General features: G+C 42.0%; 1 long non-coding RNA gene across 1 annotated transcript; it reads left to right on the top strand.

The window, feature by feature from the left end:
• Positions 1 to 299: 299 nt before the first annotated feature.
• On the top strand, positions 300 to 14,794 carry LOC139114111 (uncharacterized). The gene is made up of 3 exons (XR_011547794.1): positions 300 to 1,338; positions 1,867 to 3,233; positions 6,599 to 14,794. It is a non-coding gene; the product is annotated as an uncharacterized lncRNA (long non-coding RNA).
• Positions 14,795 to 15,210: the final 416 nt, after the last annotated feature.

Genomic DNA, 15,210 nt, shown 5'->3' with positions numbered 1-15,210 from the left:
GGTAAAGTAATTTATGAGATACCGCAGGAAGAACTGACGTGCAGGTGACCCATGCACGATATTAAACGAAAGCTATCCATCCCCGCACTTTAGGAAGAGTGTCAGTTCCTCCACGAACTTTTCAGTGGAGAATCTGCGTACACTGCGATGGTTGATTGGCTAATCATTGGCACGCTGGCTAATTTTTGGCATCTATGCATTTTATAATAGGCCGAGTTCTTTTATTTCAGAGCCTCTAAGCACGGAGGTGTCTACGGCATTTTGGCTTTGCACAAGCGAACACAGTAGCAATAGTTGTCGCTTGTGTCGTGGAGGTACGGTGATAGAATCTGACGTGGTTTTCTTGTTCGGATTGAACTGTACAGATTCGAAAGGCACAGATGTGGTGATGTAAAACAATGTTAATCCGGATTAAATTGAACAGGTGTCCCCCCGAAAATTAAAGTTCGTTGTCGCATCTCGTCACATCTGTCTTTTACAACTTTTTGGTTTTGTCTATACCCCTGAATTAGTCTGATTAGCGTGGTTCGTTGTCCATTCTAATACGGATTTGCATTGACAATTGGCATTGCCAGGGAAAATAAGGCTTCGTGTGTATATTTGCTACGGTATGAATCGATGGGAATCGTGTGCCAGAGTTACAATAGGCACGGTCCCTCCACAAAATTTGGAGGCATCATAATTTTTTGGGTGACTTCATTCATCGAGCACTTTCACATACGTAATTTCAACCATCAAGGATGGCCTTTTTTAGGTTTTCGTCGGAGAACTACATATCGGATCTGTGTGCTACCTCTATGGTCAGCGTTAGAACTGCGTGGAGCCATGGACTGGGCCAACTGAAAGATACAGATCATTGATAACAGATGGATCGCATGAGAAGAAAATGTTTTCAATTGGATGTCCACTAGTATTCACTACTGATACATGCTTATGACCGAACTCGACACAGACACTGCTCTGCAGTTACACTTGCGACATGCAAACGTAAAGGTGCATCACTTTCTCTAGAATGTCTGTAGATGCAATATGCTACCTCCATGATGCGCCGAAACGACAGGTTATGTAAAAAAGCCGACACGTTCTGAGAAACAGGAATGGTGAAAGTGATACACAAGGTGCCAGAACTATCCCTGATGTCCGACAATACTGTTACCAACCCGTACAACACCTTTGACAATCGAATGCCCTCTGCCGATTGCTCTGAAGGGAGGGAACCGCGCGGCATGGAGGTCCCCAATCCGCCCTCGTGCACCAAGTCGATAGACGCCGTTGATGTGGACCTCCGTGACAATAACCACCTGTGGGTAGCCTCGCTACCTACCTCCATGCTTTGAGGTATAAAAGAGATACCTGCATGCATCATAGTATTCACAAGTGTGTTTTCAGTATGGAACGCAATTGTCGTCATCGCTTATTGGCGGACGAATCCAAGTCCATTCAAACTCGCCCGCGTAAATAGGAGATCGGTCAACGACCTGTTAATAGGTCTGTTGTATAAAAACGTAGATATTTTTTCGTTGTGTGTGCATGTTAGGGTGGGAAAACCCTCTTGTTTTTTTTACTGCTCGGATGAATGGCGTTTTTTTATATTCAAATTTGTTTTTGTTGTGTTAATTACCTAGGACGGGAACATCCGTGAGAAAATGGGAAACCATCAGGAGTAGCTCACTTAGCATTAGGGACAAACCGATATACTTTTAGGGGTTATTGCCTGTACAGATGCAATTTTTATCAGAGTGTGTGACTTTAAAATTCCGTTTTCTTCATTTTCATGTATTTTGGAAAGATTTTTACGACGGTTCAAGGTTATTGGAGAATGGACCCTTAATCCATGTTTTCTTTTGTCTTTGAACTTCGCGAAAGCGTAAGGTGTTCGCAGGACCGAAGAATCGTTTCGATGTGGGAGAAATCACAGCCCCTCCTCCAAAATCAATAGTTCGTTGCTACCAGCAGCTTTCAGAGATACCAATCTTCCGTGTTTGTGGGAAGCATTCGAAATGCCAAGGTGTCAGAGCGATTCCTATTCAGAAGTCCCTATCGTATCCACATCTGATAGACTGTAACTTCCGGTGGCCCGGAACTACTGTTGACAATGTAGGTAGGAGCTAGACTGAATGCGACAACACCAGCAAACAGCAACAGGATAAAATTCATGCGTGACACTTTTTTCCCAGTGTCTCTAAACTAGGCTTCAGTGGGAGAATGAAAATTCCCGAAACTCTCAGAAAACGCAGAATAGCGATATTCCAAATGTGAAGATTTCTGCGTGGAAGGTTATGGCGTGTTATCCGTTCCACCCACACACGCGCTTCACCGTAAATCGATTTGCACTCACCTCCCTCTCTACCCACGACTTCATTTGAGAAAAAAAATCAAAGGTTAATCTAAAAAGTTCAACGAAAAGTAGCATTTTCTTGCTTATTTCTCAGGTTTGCTGTATTCACACACTGTTTTTTACACCCACATACCTGCTCTGTAGGGACTCATACAGAAGCGCTGCGTCAATCATTCGATTTACACAAACATTCAACTACTCGCTCAGCAGATACCTACATGAACGTTAGGCCATGGAAAGACTAATCGGGGGACCTTTCCGAGTACTCTGAAAGACCCAATGAATGTTTTCCGTTAGCTCATTGTGTTAACCGGAAAAGCTTCGAGGGATAGCAATATATCATGAATGTTAGACAATACCCCCAAAGAATGAAGAGACAGCGTTGGGTATCGTTAGAATGCCAATGAGATAGTGTCGTCTGCCGTCAAAAAGGGCGCCAAAATCAGTGACACACATTTCATGTAATTTTGACGTCTGCATTATCTCGAAAATTCGTTGTCGGTGCAATCATTCAAAAATTAAAGTGCTCCCGCTGTGTAATGTGAAACTTTGCCGCAGTGCTACTTTCACCCCAAATCTTCACAATGGAGCTGTTTAGGATAGAAAGTATCACAGGGATTTTGACTGCATGAACTTCGTAAGTGTACAGGTAAAGTAGTTCACCTTTGTGCCTCATAAGTTGACACCATGGGGGGTTTAATGACCCCCCGCAGAGACCATCTTGCCTTTTTTGCCCATGAGACAAAACGGGTATCGGAATGCGGTCTCGCTTGGTCGCGTCTATATATTCTTGCGTGTCTGCAGCGACCTGGCACATGTAATTGAGTTTGGAAAATGGGAATGACAGATAGGTTATGGTAAAACTGACCTCAATCACAGGAATTCCTAAACACGTGTAAGTATTTGTGTGATGCCAATTTAGTCGCACCTTGTGCCAGGGAATTATCGTCCTTTTGAAAATTTCGTCTCCTGAAGGAAACACGCTCATCTGAAAAGCAACGCTTTAATTTTTCACAGCACTTTGCGTCAAGAAACGAAGAAAAACTATGAAGACGGTGTTTTTTTAAAATAAGAAATTGGACCAACTCGCATAAGACTGATATATCTTGTGTATAAAAATGGCGGCGCCCTGTCCTATGTTAATGATCTATACAGAAAATTTGCAGTTGATTTTCACGAAAAAGAGATGTCAACAAATTTCACTTTCTCTTCAACTCTCAAACACAGTCCATGCAAAATCAATTTCTTAGTAAATCTACTCCTAGACGCGGCTTCATTTTTTCGGTTTCGTCAGAACGTGTCGTAACTACAGAAAAAGTACACATTTACGACGATATTGCAACGGACTCGGCGCGGTTCTTAGCCTTGTGTAATTGTGTTAACGAGATAATTTGTTCCATTTTCGAGTCTTTTGACACCCGGAGTTTCGGAGCAACCACGTCCTGGAGGATTCTGGTTTACATCAAGGGACGCTTATTGAGTGGACGCGGCGCGTCTACTGAGAACGACCTCTCAAATCTTCCACTTCGTCAGCTGTTATTTCGCACGGTGCATCGCGCCAAGGAGGAAGACGTCTGGCGGGAGAGAGAGCCGTGAGAATGTCCATGGGCGCCGGGTAATATACGATAGTTTCTGACCGCTCATCTGTGACGCTCCACAACGGCAAAAGGGTGTCCCTCGGGAAACGATGGTTTAAAGGGCCGGGCCAGTAGCTGTAACTTGATTGATGATTTTTTTCACTATTTTTGTTATGTATGCCAGTTGCAGGTTCATGTTCCATTCCCCAAAAGCACTGAACACAAACTTGTTAGCTTGTCAACAGAGCATGTGTACGTGTAAAATGAACCTTTTCGTATAAATTCTAGTCCGGACCAGAATTCACCAGTCAACAATGATAATGCACTTTACACATGTCCAGGTTGAATTGACGCGCTCAACACAATTTAACATGTTTTGTGGAATTGAACAAGAAACTGTAGTTGATATTACAAACAAAAAATGGTGTAAAAATTATCAAAAGTTACACACCTGACCCTTTAAATTAGGGGATTGCACATATACTCGAGGTCCCAAATCCGGACTTATTGCACCAAATTATCACGGGATGATACACCGAGCGTAATTTGAACTGAAAGCCGGTCAAATTATAATTTAGTTTCAGGACCAACGATACTGGCTGGACAGAGCAATTTTATTCTCGCACAGTCCGTTTTTCAGATCCAAGTAAACGAATTTACGCATGTTCCTATTTTGACCTGAACATTCCAAATACTTATAACGGATAAAGCGCATTTGTAAAGCTAATTTAGCTGCGGTTGACAATCGACAACATAGTGTAACATTGACCAGGTTAAAATGGACTGAATTGCCGCCATTACGCGTTCAGATATTGCAAATCGCGGTCAAGCATGTCCTTGTTGAATTTACGCTCCACGTCATTATGGGAAACTGAACTTTTGAATGACCAATAAGCTTATTCACGGTGTTTAAGCTTCCCCGCCAGTTTGACATACCGGTGGCAACCCCTCCAAAAACAAACAAACAAACAAATTAAAAAAAAGCAAATGTCGAACATGCGTGAAATTGTTCATAGCACTATTGGCAAACTAAAACACGGTCTTAGCGGCCAATAATTACAACATCGTTGAAGCGCCACGCTCGCGCTACTGAGTGCGGCTGGTAAAGGGGAGGAGTCCAAATTGAGTGCCGATATCTGGAAGTCACGTTCACTCATGAAAGATGCACAAAACAACAGGCGATTTTCCTATCCGGGCCATGTTTACCAAAAGTTCCATTCAGGCGTATAACGTAGTGAATGGACTTCCTCAGTGCCCCTTCAAGTCTAGATTTGTCTATGGCCCATGCAGTTGTCAAATTTGATTGTAGAATTGATGAATTCCATTTAGGAAGGAGTTTCATATTTTAATTTCCAAACTTGAACAAATGTGAAAACAGCAAGAACTCGAGGCTGGGTTCTTTCTTTATTCTTATTTTCTGAAATGAATACTTCAATAAATTACGCAAGGAGTGATAATGACAGTGAAAGTGTCATTTAAGGTAGAACGCGACTCGGGGACAGAAATTCGGGCCTTTAAATTTTATCAATTTCCTTCTGACATACCACTTGTGAGGGCTCATTTTGAAGCTTTTGGCGAAAGAAAAGTTTTTACCGTCTTAGTCTTTCGAAAATCGAAAATTTTATTTTTACCCATAGAGTTAACACAGGGATGGCGGCCATTTTGAATTTCTAATATCGAGAAATCGCAAGTTATTTGTCTCTCTAGTAACAAAGTTCGCACGTTGACCCCTGATTTTTATTCTTGCTTTGGTAAGAGAATGATTGAAAGTTTCACCGAGGAAAGTTTGAGCAAAAGGTTAAGTCTTTCACTTTCGAGGTGCATATTACCTTAACCGTACAAATTCTGCACTTATAATGGGGACTCATTTTGAAGTTCATAGAGTAAATTAAAGGTACACGAGCTGCAACTTTTGACATTATTTTCATAATTTTATATTTAGATTAAAATTAGTTCATAGAGATGTTCTTACTGAAAGATGTTTACTGAAGTATAATTGTCCACTGAGTGGGACTGCATGGGGAGGTTTCAGTAAGACAAATAATAAAAGGGTGCCGCAAATATGGCTACCTCCATGCAACTACATGATAAACAGCGTAAAATGGCGCATGGACACATTTTAATCTTTACAAATACATGGTGCAACCCACTGAAAGGACGGAAAAGGGATTCACTCCACTTTGACAAAAAATTTCCGTTTTTCGTCTTATATGGCAAAATTTTGAAAATGGCAGGAAATTGAAAAGGAACAAAAGTCTGTTCAATTTTTTGCCTGTTCTGCCACAAGGAAATGTTGTTGAGGTGTAGTCAATGACTATATCGTTCAATTTGTAGATTGCAATGAATATCTGAGGAAATTGGAGGTACCTGGAGGTTGGACAAATTTTGCAGAGTTGCAGCTCATGGGCCTTTAAGTTTCACGCGATTATGTTTGTGGAAAGCGAAACTCTTTATCCCCATTAGAGTTAACACAGGGATGGCGGCCATATCGGTAAACGTTTTTGTAATTTGATTCTCCGGTAGCAAATTTTGCACGATGACGGCTGGTTTTATTCTCGACTTCGTTGAGGAAATGGAAGTTTCTTCACCGACGGACGACTTGTGAGCCAAATTTTAAGACTTTCAGTTTCCAGGCGCGTACTACCTTAAGATATTATCGCCATTTTTTCTTGTTCACTGTTAGGAAATTTACGGACGATGAACTGTGAACGACAAAAATATCGCCCCATCAACTGTATATAATCAAGCCATGCTCTTCCTCAAGGATGATGTGAAAATGAGGCGATGACGTAATTTTGGTATCTACTGGTATTACGTCACGGCGAAGTATTCTCTGTGACCATAGAGTCTCTTCATATACCTCCATGCTGTGTGACTGAACTGATGTGGGTCTAGAGCAGCTGAAGAAGTGGTTCTTGAAGTGATCAGGGATCGACCATTTTGGATTGTGGAGTGGGTAGTCAAAATGAGATAAACATGCTCACGTGACTGTTCGATGAAAAAGCCTGGAATGCCAGTGTGAAGAGATGTGTACACGCCATGCACAGTGCAACATAAATGCCATAACAATGCCAAATTTTGGAATGCAAATATGTTGGATGTCGTTGGAAGTTTGACCATCCAACTCCTAGATCTAATGGCGCAGCCTTAAATAGTAAACGGCGTAAAATGTAAAGTATAGACTAGACCTTTGGGTCGAGAGAGTAGGAATTAAGACTTGCAATTTTCGCCGCCTAAGATTTGATGACATTTTAAAAGAGACACTGAGGACTTCTACGCTATTATACTGACACGTCTATATTTCTTACAGAACTCAGCGAGGCTGCTTGTCAAACGATTTTCTTCACGCACCCCCCCTCCCCCCCGCCCAGATTTGACAGCCCAAGACCTAACAGTGCTTTTCTAACCAAAGCTATGTGACAGGTTCTCGACGATCAACACTCTTTTTGGCACCTGTTGCAAAGCATAACGATCGTGGGTGAATTACTGTGCTCGTGGTTCAAACAACGGCACTCATCCTCAGATTATTATGATGGTCCGGTTCTGATAAACACTACCCCAGTCCATCACGTCAAAGCGGTGACGGGACTGGTGCACTACAAAGTTTTGCCGCAGCGGGCTGATAAGTCCGCTACACCACAGTTATTTGATGTTTCCCGAGTTTCAGAAGATATATCGGAAGCCTTCGATGCCGTTAAAAAGTTTTATGTGTGTCGATTGGCTATCTCTTGGTTGATTCTGAAAACGCACTGTATTATCCTGATTGTCGAGTAACCTTTTCCCCAATCAGTCTTCGTTTATAATATTTGCATCACAGACAGCAGAAGGCCTTTCCATCCGCTGTACGATGGGACTTTGCTCAGATGCAAGTTTGTTACTGCAATATGACTTCTAAGGTACCGTCAAGTTTTTAAGGATGTGTGGAATGTCCCCGCACCTAGCTGATGCACCAGTATAGGGATGTGTGAATTGGTATTTCAATGTACGAACATCATTAATATGGAGAAGCTGTCACTTCCTGTACCTTTACTCCAACTTCACACCCTCTCAGCCCCGCCCCTCCCTCACGTCTTGTACTGCCCAGACGTTTTGATCACCAGCTTGACGAGCTGAAAGGTCACTGAGCTCCAGGATTCACCTTTCGTCTCAATAAAAATGTTTGCACATCCAATTAAGTACCAGTCCCGCGAGAGCTGCATTTCAATTGCAGTCACGTTGAGGTGCTGTGTTCAGAGAAAATAAAAGGAATGACCTTACAGGGATAGTCTCGAACACAGGGAACGGCGTTTGACTCGAAAAGAATCTTCATTGACTAGGCTATTAATATGCAAATCATGAAAAAAAAAACTTATTTGTGAGTGTACTTGTTGTGCGCAAACAAACAAGGATGGGCCACTCTTTCATCTCTACATTACACACCGATATATGCGCGAAGATCATTGATTAGCTGGATGCTGATCTGGATCGGATGTTGCTGGTTTAGGAGTCGATTTACCCGCGCTTATTGTCACTCATGGCTCTGCCTATTAAAGTTCTACTAGTTGGTTGCGTCAAATGGAAAGACCGCTCTCACCATGCAGAATGGTCAACATTGTCAAAATCCTAGTTACAGGGCTATTTATGGTATAATGATCCTCGGAATCTAGCACTTGTGGGGGCTTATTTTTAAGGTTATGTGATGGGGTAGGCTATATAAAGTTTGCACCGGCTTAGTTTTCTGAAAATCGATTTTATTTTCTCCCGTTGAGTTAACGCAGGGATGGCGGCCATTTTGAATTTCAAATATCGGTGAATATTGGGTTGTTTCTCTAGTACCAAAAGGTGCACGGCGACCCCCGATTTTTATTCTTGCTTTTTGAAAGAGGATGGTTGAAAGTTTGCTTGAGGAAAGTTTGAGCAAAAGTTGAAGTCTTTTATTTTCGAGGCGCGAACTACATAAAGGTGATTAATTTTGATAAATGGAGAGATGTACTCCGGAATATGCTAAGCTATTTATGTCTGAGTCAATGTACTTTTTTCCATCACAATCAAAACAACGAGGAGGCCTTCAAGAACCTATTTTGGTGATTGCGATCTTTCAGGGTAGCTGACATTTGTCAAACTCGTTTTGTCGCGGGAAGGGCATTTACAGACTGAAACAACGACGACAGCCAACCAACCAACAATTCCCGCGCCTGTCACTCTGAACGCGTCTAGCCGATTGACTTTCGTCGTTCAGGCGTGACCACCTGTCGCGGTGTATGTGTAACTACTCCCAGGTGCATCACGAACAGCAACGACAGGTAAAATTGTAGGTTTTGAGGCCGCAGTAGCTTCGCGAACTGCACTCAACTCGACCCCTCACCATCCGGAATCTATTGAGAGATAGGGGATGTTGGCGTTTTTCCGTGCGGTGCGGTGCAGCGCGTTTAAATCTGACACTATCGTAGGATATCCTGAATAGTCACTTCACGGTTTCGCTCTCAAATGGTTACGGCACTCCCGCAAGTTTTTTTTGTCACAATGTGAGTGTCAGGACAGGCCAGAGGGCAGGATATCATCACAATCTAGTGTACGCATCCGTGAATCCTCTGATGCGGATTGGCACGAATTGAACTCTGCGCAATTACCCCTCGGGGGCGCACCGGAAATCTTGTATATTCTTTACCCTTGTTCTGAATTGCATGCCAGTTGTTTTTGCGTGGAACGCAATAAAGTGTAGTTTCTTTGAAGGGGAGGGGTGTAATAAACCCCTGCGAGATTGTCTGCCGGATGCGTTCCCACTCCTATCTTTGTTTTCTAAGTCTGAATCACGGTCCCTCAAAAAATCACCCTTTTGCGGGATCGCCGCGCAAACATGGACACTTACACCGGTGTGAGGCCCGTGGGTGTGTGATCATCGGTGATTCACAACACGATCTTCCATCGCCTGCAGAGACATTCAGTTACCTCAAAAAACGAGACACTCAGGTGTTATTCGAAAGAAAACTACCCGCATCTGTGCACCTTGGGAAGTCGAGTCAATAACCTTCCCGGTATGCGCCAGCGGGCACCTCCGATTCGGTGCATGTGAAATCGCCACTCAAGCCAGACACCGTCATCATTCATCGTAGCCCCGGACTGCGACGAAAGCCTGGTCTCAGTGGCCGTGTTGATCACTCCTTGCATGTACTGACAGCGTTACTCAACGGGAGCGCAACCAACCTCGGCGGCTCTTTCCGGTGTAGGTGTGTCAGAAAAGTTACGACAACAAGAAAATAATAAAGTGGGAAAGCATGAGGAAACCCCACTTCCGTGGGAAAGTGAGGACTGGCTAAAGTGACGTAAAACCCCCTTCCAAAATCTAAAATACATAGTCGTACATTCATAAATGAGAGTATAGAAACGATTGTCAATGATAACTCAGTCGAACACATAGTGTTTAGTATTACTAAATTGTCCAGCATAATTAAACGGAAAATGCTGAGGATTCTGTGGTGACTATGAATAATAGCAATGTCGACAGTGTTTAGCTCGATGGCACAACTTGACATAGGTCAAAGGTCGTCGTAAGACCCTTAAAATTTGTTTTGCTCCAGTATTTAGCGGTGTAGTAAACCTGCAGATTTCTATGGCAAGTCTTTTTCCCTTGAATGAGAACGATGGCTAACCAAGCCGCTCTGTCCTTTTAAAGCGAAGTAAAAAATTCAAAATAGCGGGTCTAAACTTTCACCATAGAGACAGGTGCTTTTAATCGATCGGTAAAGAGCCTCGCGTCTTTGTCGTATTTGGAAAAAGACAACAAAATGATAGAAATGACAAAATGACAAGGGGTTTCATGACCTGGTGTAGCGTAGTCGGTTCCTACATATCATCATTTGTCATCGTCCTTGTATTTGACAGCAAAACTTGATATGCCAGGATGTGCTGCTCTGGTCGCCATCATAATATTAGAAAATTGACCCTTAAAAATCGGCGTTGACTTCACTTTCGAATAAAAAATCGTAATTGTTTTCTTCTTTACCAATATTCGAATATATAACTGCTTGCCAACGGTTTCACAACTTCACGAATGCCATTTCACACAACGCACCTGTACTAAGAACTTCACCGGCGATAGACTCTAGACAGTCCCGGTCCGAGACATGAATGGCACCGAGATACTGTGCAAAGTTGACGGGCGGAAATAGTCCGGCGGATCCGCCCCGAACAACTCAAATAAAGAGATCGGCGGAGGTGCATCAAATGATGATTTATGATGGCCCACCTTTAGAATTTAGTGAATTGAAGTAAATTGCTTCGTTCACATTGTTCTCGGACACAATACGAATGCACAGCGAACTTGCACAGACTCGTATATAGTTACGTAGCGGACCTCTGACTTCAATTTTGTTAGTGCCTAAACTCCAGTGTTTTTCTCCGCGGGAAATAGATTCGTGATTTTCATAACTCCAGCAATTATCAAACTTTTTTTTCGCGTTTACGTGCAAAAGAAAGAGTGTGTGTGAATTTTCTTCCGAAAACCTCTACAAAGTTGTCACCTGGAATTCAAAACGTTTTGCTTAGTTTATTTTCATGCACGAATATTTAGTTTGCTTCAAGTTAGCAAATCGTAAAACAGACGCATGCGCACGCATCCTCAATACATCAAAGATTCAAAATCGGAATGATATGAACTGTGGAGGATAAGGTCACAAAGTATCCAAAGATAACTTCAGCCAAATGAAATAAATCCAACCGCCTTCACCGGATCATCGACTAAATCAGAGATTTATTAAAACTATTTTGACGGCATAAAAATATTGTATTAAAAAAAGTCAGGAAAATGATAACCTATACGCCAGAGGTCGTCGACTTTGTATGTATGTAATCCATCATATTTATGTAAATATTAGCGCTTTTCGATAAAAACAAACCTCAGATATGATGAGATGACATCTCGTCTCGTGCTCAAAGCCTGAAAAAGAATGTTTCGTGTAACAAATCGCCATAATCGATTTGTAAGGGGTTCGCGGTTTTTTTGCAGGTATAAACTAGCAAGGCTCTGTGCCTTCATTTTGCTTGTTTGCGAGTAAGGGTGTGTGTCATCGCAGTCCCTGAAGGGACTCTTCAAATTATGCAAGCTAATGATTTTTTTTCCTTGTGCGCTCGGCGATGTAGTGCAGTGACTGTGATATTGGCCACTGAAAGGCAACGCAGCGCAGGGTAGGGCAGTTGCCGAGATTGCTTGCCCAACTTAGCAATCCTCGTGATACTATAACACTCGCAACGTCCAAAATTCACTCTTCAGCCAGCCGACTCTTATTTTTAGGAAACAATTGGATTCCCGCTGTCTAAAATTAAACATGTGTGTTGTCTCTCTCGGAAGAGAGCTCTTGACAGCTAGCCCCGGCGTCTGCAAAAGGAATGTTGGTATTTTGAAAGCATTTGACCCAACTATCAATTTTGCGATATGGATCAGGCATTTCTCTCCGCCCATTGAAAAAGTAACAGCCCCGTTTTGACATGTTGTGGATATGATAAAGGATGACGCGACTTCTGCAAGATACCGCACAATCTTCAGCAACATCATAAGCACACTGTCAGGAGATTTTTTATCGGTGTTTACAAGTAATTTTTCCTCTCAGTAACAATATCACATAAATATCACAAGTCGGATTTGAATTAATGGAACTACAGATGAAGACAAACTACAAATCGATAAGAAAGAGATAAAGAAAACTCTGTCTTGAAGTGACGTCAATCATTTCAGCCACGACAATTCCAGCAAATCGGTATCAAATTTATCAGATATACTACAATGAATCATGTCTGCTTTAACATCGCTGCAGATCAGAATGCATAATTCATTTTTCAACATTTGCAATAACGATGTGAACAATGTGGCGGTAAAAACCCATCAACAGGTGTTTACTTCGTAAATGCCATACACTGAGAACGATATCCTGAAAGTGGTAATTATGGAGTGTATTGATATACCAGTTCAAACCTAAATTGTAATATCAATTGAACTTATTTTTTGTGAACGCTGTCAATCCAATCGTAAGCCGGTCGTCAGTTAAATTTGGCGGGAAAGACAACAAAATGAAAAGCGGCCAAATCTCTCAGACAAGAAATGTACATCTAACCAGAGTCCTTTGCGGAGGAAGTATGATCTAACGAACGATTATCTCCGTTTCTCAATTAGTGCACGGTTACTCTACCAAGTCGCACGGTTAGAATTCAATACCTTGAACTCAAAGTTCCGCTTACGGTATCATAAATGAGCCGAGAGCAAAAGATTTAGGAGCTCAGAGGGATTCGCTCCATTACAAACACCATTGACAACCCAAAGGTGCTACAGTAACAAGCTATACGTATACATACGCGATCGCACTGACCAGCAGGAAGTCACATTTTCCCGCCTTCTACATTTCAGAAATATTTTCGATGTTGTCAACAAAACCACCGACCCTAGAGTCCATGTACAAACATGTTTCTGCATGCTGTACAACTCAAGCTGTGAGCATGCAAACCTCACAGTCAATCAAAACAAAGACGAGTTTATAGCATTTTCCGCGCTTTTGCGGCGCCAATGGGGCAGAAAAATCAGTTATCATGGCATTAAACCTTACGGTAATCAGTCTTTGCTTCAGCGGATCTGACAAGCTGCTATTGTCGTTCGTTGCCTTGTTCGGACGTGATATTCAAATGCAATGGCGATTTTTGCAAGACCACAAACAAGTACGAGGGGTGAAAATAAAATCATCGTCTATAAGAAAATGCAATGATTTCATTTCTTAAACGTGTGATGATTTTGAAAGTGAATGGCTGAAATATTTCTTGAGGAAAAATTTGAGCGAAAGTTTAAGTCTGTTACTTTCGAGGTGCATACGACCTTAACCCTGAACATACGATGGAGAGAAGATCAAGAAAATGTGCTTTTTCCGAAAATGACATTGATAATAAAGTTATAATGGATGGTTTTGTTCAGTGCGGGTCCTTCATCTCAAAATTTAAGTAGCAATTCCCAGACATTAAACAAAACAAAACAAAACAAAACAAAACAAAACAAAACAACGCAAATACATTATGGTGTGATTCATGCGTATAGTGACAATCACGTACAATTGGGACACCGTTCCCCCGCCCTCCCCATCTAATCGTCTCGGACGACGAATATATTCTCGATGAGTCTTTTAGTATAAATTACAGATCGCCGTCGGTAAATTTAAAGGACTGTATTCAAATCGGCCAGTTTTGTCATGGGAGTGTAACACAATAAATTACCGCACTCTAACTTTAACCCTTTGAGCGCCAAAGTCAATATTTGTTGCTTTTATAAATAAACCGCAGTTAAGTTTTTTTCTCAAATTTTTGCCAAAATTTTGATAAAAACTGCAGCCAGTGAAATTTGATGTCCATTAGACCCAAGATTATCAAAAAATACAGAAAAAATTAATAAAATTTGGTAAAATGTTGCACTACATTTTTGGTGGGAAACATTACTGCACCCAAAGGGTTAACAACGGCGCTGTTATCGATCTAACCTTTTGATCGCTTGAATTTTTTAAAGCGTCGAGTTACAAATGATCTGATTAATTACATAATGCACTGAACTAGAGGTGCGACGACCATGGCTCTGGCAATGGAAGCTTTTTTGCGCGGTTCTAAAACAATGTGGCGCCATAAAATTGGGAAATGTTAATATGAATCAAATGCGATTGGCAGGCCATTAATTTAACAATAGCCAACCTATTTACATGACAAGAATACAACTCTTCGATCTTTGTGATTGCGGTTTATTTTCCTGGCGCCAAACAGAATTGTCAAGTATATTTGTCGGTGGTGTGATCTAACCGCGGGAAGTTATCTATAGTGTCGTAATTATTTTTGATATTATGCCAAATTTGGAGTTCGACAAAACGTTCAAAGTTCGCAAGTCAACGTGATGAGAGAGAGAGAGAGAGAGAGAGAGAGAGAGAGAGAGAGAGAGAGAGAGAGAGAGAGAGGGAGAGAGAGAGAGAGAGAGAGAGAGAGAGAGAGTGGTGTGTGTGTGTGGGGGGGGGCATGTGGTGTCTCGTGTGGTATGACTACAGTATTACAGAGAGGGGTCGTCCCGTCTGCAGCTGTGCGATTTTCTGGGTGATAAACATTGTCTCTTCCCAGAAATCGGCGATAAATCGATGAATGTCGAGCAAATGTGAAGCAATTCAGCATTTGATGCATGTTCAGTTCACCAGTTTTTTAGCTTTCCGGTCACTGTACGCCTCTTCGATCGATTATACGAAACTGCTTCGGTCGCGGTCATACGTCACCAGAATTCGGTACAACCGCCATTTTAAAATTTTGGATATA

Source organism: Ptychodera flava, chromosome 16 (genome assembly GCF_041260155.1).
Source record: "Ptychodera flava strain L36383 chromosome 16, AS_Pfla_20210202, whole genome shotgun sequence".
NCBI classification, from domain to species: domain Eukaryota; kingdom Metazoa; phylum Hemichordata; class Enteropneusta; family Ptychoderidae; genus Ptychodera; species Ptychodera flava.
Note: the sequence above shows the minus strand (reverse complement) of the source record. Positions and strands in the feature narration are given on the sequence as shown.